Genomic DNA, 17,418 nt, shown 5'->3' with positions numbered 1-17,418 from the left:
ACGTCAAGAATTATAACATTCAAAAGCCAGTCAGAGAACTCTTCAATCTCCCTGGTCACTCAATTACAGACCTAAAAGTCACAATATTACAACACATAAACTTCAAAAACAGACTCCAGAGAGAGATTGCTGAATTGGAATTAATTTGCAAACTGGACACCATTATATTAGGCTTGAATAAAGACTGTGTAATGACCCATTCACTCCCAAAGTAAAACTATTTCCCCATGTTTATTTTTCCCCCCTACTGTTCCTCACACGTTCTTGTCAATTGCTGGAAATGGCCCACCTTGATTATCATAACAAAAGGTTTTTTTCTCTCCTGCTGGTAATAGCTCACCTTAACTGATCACTCATTAGAGTGTGTATGACAACACCCATTGTTTCATGTTCTCTGCGTGTGTGTGTATATATCTTCCTACTGTATTTTCCACTGCATGCATCAGATGAAGTGGGTTTTAGCCCACGAAAGCTTATGCTCAAATAAATTTGTTAGTCTCCAAGGTGCCACAAGTACTCCTGTTCTTTTTGAAGGAGGTAGAGTTACTCTTCTCTTGTGACGTTTACATAGTGACTAATCACATGGTCGGTTGACAAAACTCCTTTTGCTTTCTTCAGTCCGGCCTCATTTCTGAAATATCAAGTATCTTATATTGGACACAACTGAAGATCAAAGTCACCTCCAACATCAAAACCTGGAGATCCTTACAACGAATTCAAGATCTCCACATTAGGAGACTACTTTAAAAAGAGGTCTAGTCAGAGAGTAAACCCTACTCCCTTGCTTAATATGTAAATTTTTTTTTTTTTTTAGTGCCACACTGCACTACCTCAAACCAAACTGCTATTGCCCTAGAACAGTGGCGGGCAACCTGCGGCCCGCACGCAGCCCATCAGGGTAATCCGCTGGCAAGCCGCAAGACAGTTTGTTTACATTGACCATCCGCAGACACGGCCGCCCACAGCTCCCAGGGGCCAGGAATGGTGAACTGTGGCCAGTGGGAGCTGAGGGCGGCCAAGCCTGTGGACGATCAATGTAAACAAACTCTTGTTGCCCACCAGTGGATTGCCCGTAGATTGCCCACCACTGCCCTAGAAGCTATTACACTGCTTATCCATCTAAATCTCTTTAGAACTGCATAGTTGTGATACTTCTAATAACTACTTCCATTTACAGAGAACGAAGCACTTTAAAAGCATAAATTTGTGTACAGAGATCACTCTTCCCTCCACAGAAATTCAGCTTCCTCTGGGATGAATGAGCAGCTGACTAACAACACAGATCAAGACTACTCAATAGTTTAGGACTAGAAGTCAAGGAAAATTCTATATCCAGTTGAAACCACACAGGGAAAGTTAGCCAGGACATGAAAGGTAACAATCAATCATTAAAATTACACTGGGATCTCTAATTACCTTGATTATAAGCCTCCTGGGGGAAAAAAGAGACTGTACAGCACCACGTACACTGCAGTGATCAATTAACAGTTACTGATCAATGCCTGTTTTGCATTCATAAACAAAACCACATTCAGCAGCACAAATCATCACTAATACCATGCTAAAGGAATGGTTCAGTACTCTCAGAGGGAAGAGTCACCACTGAATCATCATCAAAGTCCCTGAAGTGTTCTTCTTTAGAAGAAAAGGAGTACTTGTGGCACCTTAGAGACTAATCAATTTATTTGAGCATAAGCTTTCGTGAGCTATAGCTCACTTCATCAGATGCATACTATGGAAAATACAGAAGATGTTTTTATACACACAAACCATGAAAAAATGGGTGTTTACCACTACAAAAGGTTCTCTCTCCCCACAACCCACTCTCCTGCTGGTAATAGCTTATCTAAAGTGATCACTCTCCTTACAATGTGTATGATAATCAAGGTGGGCCATTTCCAGCACAAATCCAGGGTTTAACAAGAACGTCTGAGGAACGGGGGGCGGAGGGTAGGAAAAAACAAGGGGAAATAGGTTACCTTGCATAACGACTTAGCCACTCCCAGTCTCTATTCAAGCCTAAGTTAACTGTATCCAATTTGCAAATGAATTCCAATTCAGCAGTCTCTCGCTAGAGTCTGGTTTTGAAGTTTTTCTGTTGTAATATCGCAACTTTCATGTCTGTAATCGCGTGACCAGAGAGATTGAAGTATTCTCCGACTGGTTTATGAATATTATAATTCTTGACATCTGATTTGTGTCCATTTATTCTTTTACGTAGAGACTGTCCAGTTTGACCAATGTACATGGCAGAGGGGCATTGCTGGCACATGATGGCATATATCACATTGGTAGATGTGCAGGTGAACGAGCCTCTGATAGTGTGGCTGATGTTATTAGGCCCTGTGATGGTGTCCCCTTTCTAAACTTCTTTAGAAGATTTCCATCCACATGACGACTTGGCATGACCCTGCTTACCTCGCAAGATCAGACAGATTCATTGTACAATCACAGCTGGCTTCTACTCTGCTACTGCTGAAGGGGATACAAAATTTTTGGTACATTTTCTTTCTGCTAATTTTATGGAACTTTAAAAAGAAAAGGAGTACTTGTGGCACCTTAGAGACTAACCAATTTATTTGACCATAAGCTTTCGTGAGCTACAGCATCCGATGAAGTGAGCTGTAGCTCACGAAAGCTTATGCTCAAATAAATTGGTTAGTCTCTAAGGTGCCACAAGTACTCCTTTTCTTTTTGCGAATACAGACTAACACGGCTGTTACTCTGAAACATGGAACTTTAAGTAACTTCAGTTTATTCTGCTTGTTCAGAGGGAAGTACTGTAAAGCTATGTAGAAGGAAGAAAGCTTAACTGACGAACCATAGACTAACATTTAGAACAGCATTTTCACCTTTTAAATTACAGGCTGCAGACAGAGATTGTATAACAAGATTATGTTTGATCTAGAATCACAACAAATTACTCCCAAGAGAGTGGAGTTCAGTTCATCCGATCTCAGCTCATTCACTGTATTTTCAAAGTTTTACAGAAGACCCATGTACAAAATAATTTGCTCTCACAGATTGAGCCTGCTAAACCAAGAATACCGCACACAGGAGCGATGTAGGACTGAATGGTAAACTAACTGCTCTGTATTACTGTCTGCACTCTACACTTGCTAACATAGCTCAGCAATCCATAGTTCATGACCTGCAGAGTCTGCTTTGGGATTTACACTCTGAGCTTAGACAGTCAAAAGAACAACATTATTAGCTTCCATTCACTTAAGGCTCTACATCAAATAAGAATTGTTGAGAGAACAGTGTTTTTCGTTATAGTATCTCCAAGATTCATAGCGACAATTCCACACAAGTCAGCCCTTCACATTTAAGGAATTCTCGCCTTCTGATTTGAATCCACTTATGAAGCTCATAAGGCAAGTCAAGAACCAAACAGTTAAGTTTCAACTACAGTATTTCAACTATTTTCTCCAAGTAGCATTGTCATCTTCACTGTTAACAGCTTTAGCCCAATTTTAATTATGGTATAGAGAGCTTTTATCACCCAGAGGATTAAACTTGTTTTTATATCCTCTCTCATTAATCAGCCCAAAATCAAGCTTGAAAGTCCACTGGATTGGATTCCACTTATGAAAATGATGATGAGAAAGAAAAATCACTGTGTCCTTTTGGAAATAAAATTCTTCAAGAAACTGAATAACTTCTGTCATAAAGCTCCTAAATATGCACAGACTAGGGCTGTCAAGCTATTAAAAAAAATTAATTGCGATTAATCATGCTATTAACCAATAACAAAATTCAAAAATATTTAAATAAATTGTATGCTTTCTACATTTTCAAATATATTGATTTCAATTACAACAGAGAATACGAAGTCAGTAGTGTTCAGTTTATATTTATTTTTGATTACAAATATTTGCATTGTAAAAAATAATAAAGTATTTTTCAATTCACCAAATACAAGTACTGTAGTGCAATCTCTTTGTCATGAAAGTTGACTTTACTAGTGTGGAATTATATAAAAAAAACCTGCATTCAAAAATAAAACAATGTAAAACCTACAAGTCCACTCAGTCCTACTTCTTGTTCAGCCAATCACTCAGACAAACAAGTTTGTTTACATTTGCAAGAGATAATGCTGCCCACTTCTTGTTTACGTCACCTGAAAGTGAGAACAGGCATTCCCATGGCACCGTTGTAGCCAGCATCACAAGATATTTACATGTCAAATTCCCTAAAGATTCATATGTCCCTTCATGCTTCAATCATCATTCTAGAGGACATGCGTCCATGCTGATGACAGGTTCTGCTCGATAACGATCCAAAGCAGTGCGGACCAACACATATTAATTTTCATCATCTGAGTCAGATGCCACCAGCAGAAGGTTGATTTTCTTTTTTGGTGGTTCAGGTTCTGTAGTTTCCGCATTGGAGTGTAGCTCTTAAGACTTCTGAAAGCATTCTCCACACCTCATCCCTCTCAGATTTTGAAAGGTAGTTCAGATTCTTAAATCTTGGGTTGAATGCCATAGCTACCTTTAGAAATCTCACATTGGTACTTTCTTTGCATTTTGTCAACAAACAATGTGTGCTGGGTCATCATCTGAGACTGCTATAACATGAAAAATATGGCAGAATGTGGGTAAAACAGAACAGGAGACATACAATTATCCCACAACGAGTTCAGCCATGAATTTAATTAGCTTTTTTTTTTATTATTTTAAACGAGCATCATCAGCATGGAAGCATGTCCTCTGAAACGATGGCTGAAGCATGAAAGGGTATATGGATGTTTAGAGTATCTGGCACATAAATACCCCTTGTAATGCCAGCTACAAAAGTGCCATGAGAATGTCTGTTCTCACTTTCAGGTGACATTGGAAATAAGAAGCAGGCAGCATTATGTCCCATAAATGTAAACAAACTGTTTGTCTTCACGATTGGCTGAACAAGTAGTAGGACTGAGTGGACTTGTAGGCTCCAAAGTTTGACATTGTTTTGTTTTTGAGTGCAGTCATTTATGTGACGTTGCACCTCATAATGCTTTATAGAAATGCTTATGAGTGTAAATGACATAACCGGAATATGTTTTATGCTAGATATGCCATGTAACATATCTTTGCAAAGGTTATGTTCTTCTGCATGTATTCATCCTATTCATCTGCATGTATTATTTTTATATCTGAAGTTATGAGCACTGGCTCTATGCTTGTATTTAAAGCGTTTGCTACAGAAAGCATCTAAGGCAGATGTGGTCAACATAGTGTGAAGGGGCTATTCAAGTAACTGGGAGTATTTGGTTAACAATGGACCTTGACAGACACCAATCCACATATGAGCTTTCCTGGAAAGTCCTGTGGAAAACTGAGTCATTCATGAACATGCGACTTGCCCATGTGACTCCAAAACTCCATTTTGTAGCTGGATTCTATACAGTGGGAGAGAGGGGTTTCCACCCACAAGAAAGCCCCTGCAAAAACCCCTCCATTTTGTCTTCAGCTGGCTCAAGAGGTAGCCTCTCCACCCCCAAGGAGAGGCCTGAAAGAAACTGGAACAAATGACAGTAACTACAGGGGTGAGAGTGATTGCTGACCCAGACTAGAAGGAGGCTAGTCTGCCAAAGAAGCTTACTGGAACATCTCTGAGGGTGAGATTTCCTCTGTAATCACTTTCTTACTGTATTAGGCTTAGACTTGTGTGTTTTATTTTATTTTGCTTGGTAATTCACTTTGTTCTATCTGTTATTACTTTGAACCACTTAAATCCTACTTTTTGTATTTAATAAAATCACTTTTTACTTATTAATTAACCCAGAGTATGTATTAATAACTGGGGGGGGGGGGCAAACAGCTGTGCATATCTCTCTATCAGTGTTATAGAGGGTGAACAATTTATGAGTTTACCCTGTATAAGCTTTATAAGATTTATTTGGGGTTTGGACCCCATTGGGAGTTGGGTATCTGAGTGTTGGAGACAGGAACACTTCTTAGCTGTTTTCAGTTAAGCCTGCAGCTTCTGGGGGACGTGGTTCAGACCTGGGTCTGTGTTTGCAGCAGGCTAGTGCGCCTGGCTCAAACCAGGCAGGGCACTGAAGTCCCAAGTTGGCAGGGAAAATGCGCTCAGAGGTAGTCTCCGCATATCAGATGGCAGTCCCAGAGGGGGGTTTCTGTGATTCAACCCGTCACAATGTAACAAAATAAATAAATAAATCTACATTTGTACACTGCACTTTCATGATAAAGACATTGCACTATAGTACTTCTCTGAGGTGAATTGAAAAATACTATTTCTTTGCTAATATTTGCACTCTAAAAATGATAAATCAAAAATATAAAGTGAGCACTGTACACTTTGTATTCTGTGTTTTAACTGAAATCAATATATTTGAAAATGTAGAAAAATATCCAAAAATACACCCGACCCTAACTAGAACGCGCATCTATATAACGCGAATTGGGATATAACATGGTTGTGGCCGTGGATCCCAAATTTAAGTACAGTACAATTTTTCTGAGCATAGACCTGATAAATTGACTGCTGAGTGCTCTCTTGTTGACTCTAGTATGCCACGAGAACAAGAAGCGCAAGCGCAGTTGACGGGAAAGCTTCAGCTATTCACTTAGCTGAAGTTGCATATCTTAGATCGACCCTGCGCGGTAGTGTAGACAAGCCCTAAGACAATTGCTGTAGGCCTAGAACGCCATACAAATGTAATTTAATAAAAATTTACAGGTATGGTACTGTATTTATCTTTAGAAAGATGTCAAAAATGTCAGGCAAAAGGAAGGCTTACTCAGTGCAGGAGAAATTGGACGCTATCCAATTGTGCATTGGAAAGTCTCGCATGCCTTGGTGCTTTCATCATGTAAATGTGAATTGCCTGCCGTTTTCGTACAAGAACTCCAAAAATTCCTGGAGGACAAGAGAGATTTTTGAACAATCGTTCTTCACCAAATTTGTCCCTTCTGTGCGAAAGCATCTGCGGGCAAATCACTTAGAAGAAAAGGCCATTCTTTTGCTAGACAACTGTCTGGGGCATCCTCCGGCCGAAAGACTCAGAACCCCTGACGGTAAAATATGGATTGAATACTTACCTAAAAACACAACTTCCAAAATTCAGCCGCTTGATCAAGGTATTATCACCATTTTTCAGCAGCACTATCAACGGAACTTGGTATAACAAATGATAGAAAGCGAGTTGTCTGTCACCGATTTTCTGAAGAACTTGACTATAAAAGACTGCTTTTACATTGGCTGTGATTCCTGGAATTTATTACGTGCTGAAACCATAAACCGCTGTTGGATGGTGGGACTGAGACAGTCGTTTGGCCACCTACTCCTGGAAGAAAATGAAGAAAGCAGATCACAGTCTGAGGAGGAATTCAACTTCAAGGGATTTACAGAGGAGGAAGTTGGAAGAACAGACATGGAGTGGATGCAGGAGCTGTGCCAGCAACTGTCCGGGCTCAGGGTAACTGTTCTGCCACAAAATATCGAGTCCTGGATAAGAGGCGACCATGAAGCAGAAGAATTTTGTCCCGTTGCTGAAAGTCTAACGGATGACCAAATTCTTCAGGCAGTACGACCAACAACATTCCAGAAGCTGAAGAATTGGCCTTCGCCGTGGAAGAAGAAGAGGAAGATGAAGTGGACGTCGTTTGAACATCAACTGCGACCCGTAGCTGGCTTAGAGACGCAAGACATTGAGCCTATAAAAATTATGCAGCTCCGTAGTCTTTTGCAGTTTGCTAAGCGGAAGCAGCACAGCAGCAAGAAGCAAAAGCAACTCACCGACTTTAAGAAAAACTAGACTAGTTTATTGTAATGTCTACTTTAAATCTCTAATAAAGCAACACTTTTTTTCTCATTTATTGTTCCCTTCAACTAGGAGTTTATTTTCTAAGGTTTTCTATACTTTATAGATGTGATATTTACTGTATACAGTAATTTCATTTTAATGTGGTCCCCGCTATAACGCGATACTTGGCATGGATCCCAAATCCCACATTCTAGTGAGGGTCCGGTGTATTTAAATAAGTTTTCCCTGGTAGTCTATTGCTTAACAGTGCGATTAAAACTGTGATTAATCACTATTAGTTTTTTTGAGTTAATCACATGAGTTCACTGCAATTAATTGACTGCCCTAGCACAGACCATTTCACTACTTCCCCTACCTCTCCCCTCTGTAGTAAACCCCTGGAGAAAACCAGAAGTGCAATACACAAATAACTAGCACTGTAACTTTGTTCCACAAATGAGCCTATAGTAGACATTAACTAGTAAGATCACTATTGATCAGAGGGAAAAGGTTGCAGTTGGATATTCTTTGAAAATATATAGGCAAACCTAAGGCTGATAAGTAAAATGTCATTTCGCTTGCTTACAATGAATGGGAACCATGATCCCACTAAGCAACACTTCCTAGCTAGAAGACTAGCGAACTACCATGCAGTGGAAAGAGAAAGGAGAATCCCCCTTTTCAGGGCTCAAAGTGGAATGAGAAGATCAGCATTGGCAGGAAGCTTGCAGGCCAGAGACTGCCATTTGGCCCCAAAGAGGAATTAAACATGCCAGCTGGGAATGGGAATGTAAAAGAACAATGCAAGCCTGCTGGCCAGTCCCATACAAAAGCTATTAAGAGATGAGCCAGCTGGGTGAGAAGAGAAGCCAGCAGGAAAGGGGCTGGAACGCTGAGGGAGCTTTGATGGTCATTTCAGCTATTACAAGCTCACTGGTTAATGCAAACACTCCACATTACTGACAAAATGAATCCCATCCCCACCTCTCAGAGTGGAAGAGGGATCAACTAACTGTTGAAGGTGTTAATAAATGAGTGTTTTTATGCATGCTGCCATTAGTTCTTCTGTCAGAAAGCCAGCAGAGCCTAAAGCAGTGAAGAGTGTCTTTGTACTAACAGATTTCAGAGTAGCCACCGTGTTAGTCTGTATTCGCAAAAAGAAAAGGAGGACTTGTGGCACCTTAGAAATTAACCAATCTATTTGAGCATAAGCTTTCGTGAGCTGATGATGAAGTGAGCTGTAGCTCAACAAAGCTTATGCTCAAATACATTTGTTGGTCTCTAAGGTGCCACAAGTCCTCCTTTTCTTTGTACTAACAGACTCACTCTTAGGCAAAGTGGCATGAACCAGGCAGAGATGAGCTACGCATGCCTAAGAACACTGTCAAAAATACATCCAGTGTGTGTCTCTGTTCAATTTGATTGTACAGAAGAGGAAGCTTAATTTAGAGACTGGGATTTACATATTCTCAAGAGTTCTTAGTTCGGCTATATTTGAGGTCATTTTCCCTGGCTTGGAGCCAAGTAGCTTACAGACAACTATACTGAACTAAAAGAGGCTGGGGCAAGTGGTTCATTTGTTTAAGTTTGCAGGATCTTGGTGCATACACTGAATCCTTATCGAGCCTGAAGTCCTCACTCCTGACAATCCATGGCTACAGCCTCAAGGGCTAGAGCAGAGATTCTCAAACGGTGGTCCACGCACAGGTGGCTAGTTATCTAGTGCTGGCTTCTGTACCCTATTTCCAATTGCTAAACTGCATGAGGAAACAGCTAAAAATGCATTAAGAACTATTAATATTTCCTCTTCTACTTAAGCATTTGCTGATGTTAACACAGGGATATTATGCAATGGCAAATTGGAGGGGATGGTCTTCATGATTTGGAACAGGAGGGGAGTTGGTCCACCAGATAGCATCTCTGTATTCAGGTGTGGTCCATGCTATGAAAGAGTTCATGAACCCCTGTACTAGAGGCAACTAGAGTTCTGGAGGTGAGATTTGTTATGTGTTTCTGAATATCAGCTCCAGTTTGTTAATGCTGTGTTTGCGCTGCTTGTTTAGCATTGATCATATTTTGGGAGTTTGTTATAGACACCATAGTATGAGCTAAAATCTGCTTAATTAGCTGGATACTTAGTTCTGTGTTCTTTGGAACAGTATGGAAAAAACAGAAATTTTAATCTGTATTGCTAAAAAGTGTTACAGAATGACTGGTAAATTCTGAACTGGGTACTGCCCTCCCAGTAAGGATGTATTTACATGTGGGTTTAGCAGCAGACTTTTCTTGTGTCTAACTTTGATGTGGATATCTATATTTTTTTTAAAAATCAATTGTAGCCAATGGAAAACTCCATTACCCACCACAGCACCAGACTGAGACCAGGCAAATCCTCCAAGTTTGATTCTACTGAGTGTTTGCTTGAACTAGGCTCCCATTAATAGAGCTACCAGGTACGGTGCTTCAGATGTAGCACTTCACGCAATGTTTCTGGAACAGCATCAGTCCAGCCACAGCACACAGGTTCTAAATATCTCTGATCTTCTAGAAAGCCTTTACCCAATGCGCCTCGCTGTATGACAAGGGCAGAAAAAACAGGAAAAAGAAAACAGGGACTGTCCAAGACATCAGCGTCTTTCTAGGAATACCCAAGACTTCTTGCCAATTATCTTCCAATCCATTTAGCAGATAAATGAATGCGTTCAACCTTCTGACTGAGAACTGCAAAGCTGTGGTACATTAACAGCAGGCACTTATTCTGGCACATATACTAGCCTTATCTAAATAATAATGTTTGTGAACATTTATTTTTACTTTTTAAAATATAAACAATAGGAGTTGTCCTTTCCAATATTGAACTAAAGGGAACCACTGAAATCCACTGACACCATTAGAAAAACCAGTTGTCTTACTTTATGAATGTAGATCTATTTGCTGAGATTGTTCTCCGATGTTCAGCTGCCATGTTTACTAGTTCCAAACCCATGAGAAACACTCACACAGTGAACACAGAGCTGTGAGAGCTGAACCACTATAGCACATGTAATTAACTGCAGAAAAAGAAAGCACACCAGCTATAGAAGTATAAAGCTCAAATGCAACCACAGATAAACCAGTGGGCTTTCAGTTTCAATTTTTAACCTTCCTAGCATCCCTTTTTCATGATTATTTGACCTTATAAAGATATGGTTATACACTCTAGTATAATCTCTTTCTGGAGAAAAAGGAAGCAGGATTTTGGCTGCAAGGAGAGTTCCCCCAAAGCAACCAGCCATCAGACATTATTAAAATACATAATCAGTGTATGAGAGAAACAGTTGCTTGTGCTGATAAGAACAAGCTAATCCCTTTAAAGCCCCCTACCACTTTTACATTTCATCTGCTGAAGTCACTGATGCAACCAATTTTGGCAGTCAGGACTCAGTCACAGGAAACACACAAACAATACAGCAACTGGCCTGCGGCACCTAATCTAGTAGCGTCTAAGAAAAATGCTGCATACGTGCTTGTGACTGCTTTAAGTAACTCTTTCACCGATTTAGCTATAAGACTAATTTCCAAAAACTTCAGTCAGTGACCACCACCACTCATGTGGAAGGCATGTGTGGTAAACTAGTAAGGGGGTACATACAAACTCTGTGATGCTTCAGAATATTGAAAGAAAGAACGAACGAAAGAAAGAAAGCTGCAGGCAAATCCCTGGGGTCTTCTAAACCAGCAGGGTGTAAAAAAGACAAAGAGGATAAGAAGACTGTGGAGAAGCTAAAGACTGTGCATGCACATCATTTCTCACAGGTAACTAGGGCTGAACACCTCAGCTAAGGTAACGCTTTATGAGTGATGCAGGTGAAACACTAGCGGAGATAGAAGTGATGGAGCAAGATGACAAATTAATTGCTGAAGGCCCAACATGTCTCTTGAAAATATTAATGGTGGTCTTGGGACTGTGTTTATACATCAGCTTTTCCTTCACTACTGAGAAAAATAACAATAGTACTAAAGAATGTAATACCTCACAAGAATGGAGATACTGTAATTATGATAAGAATAAGCCAGCACAGCTTCTGTGGAGTTAAAGTCATGCCTTCTCACATACCAGAATTCTCTCAGATGTGACAACAGTGGATAAAGGGAGAAAAAAAAAAAAGGGAGATAAGTTCTTGAAAGATTAAATTTTGATAAAGGTCCTTCAAGCAGCTATTAAGAAAATCTGTTAAGCAGAGGGAAAAGGCAGAATCCTTTTATGGATTGGAAACTGTTTGAGAAAGGAAAGAGAACAAGAACATACAATTCTCAATTGAGAAAGATGTTAATATAGCAAGCTGCCTCAGATATCAGTACTGTAGTAGGTTTCAGAGTAGCAGCAGTGTTAGTCTGTATCCTCAAAAAGAAAAGGAATACTTGTGGCACCTTAGAGACTAACAAATTTATTTGAGCATAAGCTTTCGTGAGCTACAGCTCACTTCATCGGATGCATTCAATTAATCTGGACAAGGGGTGAAAAGTGAGGAGGCAAAATATAGTGAGCACAAAGTCATTCAAACTTTTAAAACTAGGGAGAATTAAAATTGGTTAAAGGGACAACAAAGTAACAGATTAAATTTAATCCAGATAAATGCAAAATACTACACAATGCAAGGACCAACATAAACCACTCACATATACTGATGAGTTTGATGGACTGGATGATCTACCAGATCTTTTCCATTTTATACTTCTGTGATTCAGAATTAGTTGTGATTGCTCAGATAAATGACCTAGACATCATCATGTTCAGTTCAATAAAGACATCTCAGCATGCAGCCATGGTCCACAAAGCATCTAAAATGTTAGGCAGCTATCAAGGGTGGTTAGAAAGTATTATGGAAAAACCTTTATTCAGATATTTAATCATATGTATTTGCCTTGAAGACTGTGCTCAGTTTTGGTTATCTAGTACCAAACATTACAGAAACAAGAATACAGAAGCAGAAAAAAGTTTCACATTACAAGGAGAAAAAATAAGAGAAATTAAATGGGAGCAAAATAAAATCTAAAAAGGTAGCATTTTAAATATAACTATACATCATATATGAAACTTGATGTTGCTGGATATTATTTAGACAGATTTTTAAAATTCTAAACACACCAGATACATGCATTTGCAATTGCAGTTGTAGTTACACTAAACTAAGATAAAAATTACAAAAGCTCTCAGTCATTTTCTTCAGGACATAATCTGATCATCAGCTGGGGTCAGGAAGAAATTCTTAACTCAGACAGCATTCCCCCAATTGGTCAGATGCATTACACTTTTTTGTTGCTTTTTTATTTTTGTTTTGGATTTATTGTGATTTACTCAAAAGTAATTTGTATAAGCCCTCTAGCAGAAAAGATACTGGATGGATCACTGCTCTTGTCTAACAAGACAGTTTCTGTATTTGTATGAATAACTTCATACAAAAAGACTGTCTCATATCTCTGCCTTAAGAAAGTTTTACTAACCTGTTTTATTAAATATCATTATTTTAATATTAGCATAACTGATGCAACAGTTTCTCTTAAGCAAGATTACCTCACTACTAACAAAGCATAGGTGCCAGAATTCAGGTTATATTTTTCTGTACAGTTATTTCAAGCATGGGGGAAATACAACAATAAGAGAGGTAATACAAGTTCAGGTACTCTACCTCTGAATATTGGTATACCAACCTGATGTCAACAAAAATCAAGATGTGTAAGTCAGAGAAAGAAATGACACTGAGCAGGGACTGTGAATAGACTGTGAACAGACTGTGAACACTTTAGAGATCCCTCTGTATGAATGCATTCATTCATTCATTCCGGTGCAGACTTTTCTGGCATTGAGTTGAACACCCACACCAAACCTTTTTGTATACCAGGAAGGTTATGCTACCCAGTTACCAATGCTATTTTGTAAAAATCCTTAAGCATGCAGACTGTTCAGATTAGCTGTGAGAAGATCATTTTCCAGTGGGGAAAATGAAAACCCCACACCAATACCACTTCTACCCCTCCCTTCCAATATTTGAAGAGAATCTGTTTCTACATTTTTAAAGTTTACAGGACTAGATGAATGAATTCTATTCATAAAAATTCCAAATCCTCCCCTAACAAAAGCAAAGACATAAAAGAATTATTTTTTCTTTCAGTTTTTATGTTGAATATAGGAACTTTTTCATCTTAGTCCAGTCTTCATTCTTGATACGAACTTCACGCCTGCCTATCTGCAACTGTCCATAAAAGCCACAACATGTCCCGAACTACGGTGGTTTCTACCAGACTCGTGCGCTGTAATATACATACACCCTCTACCACTCCCTATACATACACGCACCACATAGAGTCCAGAAAATACACTACACTCAAACCCCCCAGAGCTACACACCCAGAGCCTCCCCATAGATACAAAAAAGAAAAGGAGTACTTGTGACACCTTAGAGACTAACCTATTTATATGAGCATAAGCTTAGTCTCTAAGGTGCCACAAGTACTCCTTCTATTTTTGCAAATACAGACTTACACGGCTGCTACTCTGAAACCCATAGATACAGACACCTTGTAGCCCCACTCAACAGACAAGCCTTTCACAGAGATTATCTATGCCTAGACGTCCCTCACATCCCATGTCCCCAGGCAGACCTCCCTGCCGTATTACCCTGCTATAGAAATACTCCCATGTTCCCATACAGAACCATATGGACACTCCCCAGACACCTCGTGCCCTGCATACAGCGCACCCCCCATATACCACCCCCACTGCATATACCACCGTGCAGACAGACCCCTGCACGTTAGCCCCACGTACCCAACCCCTTGCATGCCACCCCCATGCAGACCCCTACACATCAGCCCCAGGCACCCCGCCCCCACACGCCCTGCCCAGCCCAGCCCACTCCCCCCACATACCACCTCCTGCCCACACCCCCCGGTCTCTTTACACGCCCCCCCCCCCGCGGACACCCAGGAGCAGATCCGGGCGGCGGGGGGTCGGGGGGAGGCACCTTCCCCCCAGTCCTTGGGGAAGCCGAGCCCCGACACGCTCATCACACCCCTAGCCCCGCCCGTGGGGGGGGTCCCGCGGCCGCTGCCCCGCGGGGAGCCGGCTCCTTACCGCTGGGCAGGGGGCGGCGTCCGCGCGCGCGGTCCCGGCGGGAGCCCCAGTCCCGGGTGCGCATCCTCCCGCGGGCGCGAGCAGCCGCCGGCTCCAGCCCCGCCAGCGGCGTCTCTCACAATGAGACTCCGCGAGCGAGCGGGCAGCCGCTCCACCTCCCCCTCCCATCCCGGGGGCTGTTGTAGCGCGCAGGCGCACGAGCCGCCCGATGCATCTCGGGAAATGTAGTCCTTCCTCCGCCTGCGCTCTCCGGCCGGCGCTGTCCCCCACCACAGCCCCGGTGGGTTATTCCCACAGGACAGTCAGTGACTGTGCGGCGGCACCCCTCCCCTACTCGGGGACGTTGAAGGTTCGCGGCCTAGGAGGAAGACTATAAAGGGCTATGGAGTGACACGTTGTCCAACGCGGGGAATTAGCTCAAATGGTAGAGCGCTCGCTTAGCATGCGAGAGGTAGCGGGATCGATGCCCGCATTCTCCAAGAGTGTGTTTTTTTGTGTTAACTTCATTAAATGAGAGCAAGTCCCACAGGAAAAAAAAAAAAAAAAACCTGGGGCTCAATACAGCTAAATAATTTAAACCAAGCGAGCCACCAATCATTGCAGTTGTAAACATACAAACAAACAAACAAACAAAAAAGGGGGGGAGGCGGGGCTACAGCTGGCCCTTTATTATTGCATTTAGTTATAATTATCTATGCCATTTATTATTTATACAAGCGGGGGGGATGACTCTTCCTTTGCCACAAACAAATAAAACGAGATCTCTGCTCTCCAATCTGAACTCCCCTTTATACAAATCCGTCCCAGGTTGTCTGCACTGTAGCTCTGTCTGACTACTTGGTTTGCAGTGTTACAAAGTCTGCAGTGCACTAAAAATGATCATTATGTGCGTGATTTGGGGAATTCATACAATAGCTGGATGCCAGGCACTCCCTGCCTCCTGTCCTGGGTGTTTTCTTTCAATCCAGTAACATCCCTTCCCATCTTTGGCACTGTTTGCCGAAAGTGAGGAGTTATTAAAAGAGCCCGAAGCGATCATTAATAAATGCAAATGCCATTTAGTGTTGAAATTTGTAAGATTAAAAATATCTGCTTCACCCAGAAGGTCCAGCCCAGAAATAATGAAAAATAAAGACAAGATATTCATAGGGGGAAATTGGGAGACCAGTTTTATTAGAACGGGCATACCAAAAATACTCAAGTATTACAACGAAGAAGAAATAGGGCTGTGAAAATCATTACCCACATTTAACAAGTATAATTATTTAAAAGAAATGAATTAAATTTTTTTTAATCCAAGTAATAACTAGAATCTGAAATTAAGGTAAAAAATCAAATAAAGAGTTCACATGTCCAACAGGAGACATTATTGAATAATTACCCTTCCAGTATCCCTCAACTCCTAATAGTCTCTAGGAGTTTAACTTTCAACCATTCAAAAATCCAGAATTAACAAATTATAAGGGTTTGTTCAAGGACTCAATTAACAGTTTTCAGATTAATTTTAGATGGTGATCTATGAAGGATGGTTTTGAGAGGAAATCTGAGCTCTAATATTTGACTGTGTTAGAAATTTTACTGTTTAACTTTTAGTCAAATAATTTCATCACTCTGTCCTTGCCCTGTAAAATGGGGGTACTACTACTTCCTTTGTTTGTATTGGTTATTTAGACTGTAAGTGCTTTGGGGCAGGGACTGTCTCTTCCTACGTGTATGTACAGTGCCTAGCACAATAGGTATAACACAAACAACAGTAATAAATAAATGGCATCACTTAATTGTTTTAACACTTTGGGGTGGGTTGTTCCAAGGTGTCTTTATGTCCCCCCTCCTTATACCTCTTCTACCATCAAAGTCTTCATACCTCCATGACCCTCCTCGTAGTAAGGAGAGCCGGATGTGGCACCCTGTGAAACTCATCACTGCCACTCTGTGCATTGAGGGGAAAGTACTTTGAAGGTGACAAAAGCCTGGCTTCCTCGCCAGAGCTAAAAGAGGTGCCTGTGAGATAGCCCCACGGCTGGGGAATGAGGGCCCTAGTTTGGGACATACACGCTGACAGGACCACATTACACGTTCACGAGATTGCCAAACTGCTCCCTAGAGTTACAAAAATCAACAGTGGACTGTGAATTATTGCACTGCATTTTTTAATCTGTTTCATCAAAGAGAGCGATATAGCCACAACTCACTTTTAAAAAGAGTAGGCACTGGCATCTATCTTCTGTTTGTTTGCATCAGTGCCATGTGTAGATATTTTGTATACACCATATGAAGTATGAGTTGTGCTTTCCTGCAGGTCTTGCTAGCTGCTGCTTCACTTTTGCACTTCTCTACGTTGAAAATGTATTGTTTGCAAGCTACAATCTGGAGAAGGGCTACAAACACCTACACACGTATAACAATGCAAAACACTCAGCTTCTTTCATAACATTTAATTTACAACATGACAACTGGAGGTCTCCACAGAAATCTTTGAAAGTACTAATACAGTATCTTTGCCGCTCAGGACAGTGACATTAATGGGAAGTGTCCTATGAAACCG

At 41.0% G+C, this 17,418-nt stretch overlaps 1 protein-coding gene and 1 non-coding gene across 2 annotated transcripts in view; one reads left to right on the top strand and one right to left on the bottom strand.

Moving 5' to 3' along the window:
- The window catches only part of LOC125637691 (uncharacterized), a 176,543-nt gene extending 161,530 nt beyond the window's left edge, over positions 1-15,013 (bottom strand). The window contains exon 1 of the mRNA XM_048852538.2: positions 14,874-15,013. The gene's annotated coding sequence lies outside the window, so the exon portion shown is untranslated. The remainder of the gene's footprint in view (positions 1-14,873) is intronic.
- A 266-nt stretch (positions 15,014-15,279) lies between these two features.
- On the top strand, positions 15,280-15,352 carry TRNAA-AGC (transfer RNA alanine (anticodon AGC)). The gene has a single exon. It is a non-coding gene; the product is annotated as a tRNA-Ala (tRNA).
- The last annotated feature ends 2,066 nt before the right edge of the window (positions 15,353-17,418 follow it).

Source organism: Caretta caretta, chromosome 6, assembly GCF_965140235.1.
Source record: "Caretta caretta isolate rCarCar2 chromosome 6, rCarCar1.hap1, whole genome shotgun sequence".
Lineage (NCBI taxonomy): Eukaryota > Metazoa > Chordata > Testudines > Cheloniidae > Caretta > Caretta caretta.
The sequence above is the reverse complement of the archived record's forward strand: the minus strand, read 5'-3'. Positions and strand labels throughout refer to the sequence as shown.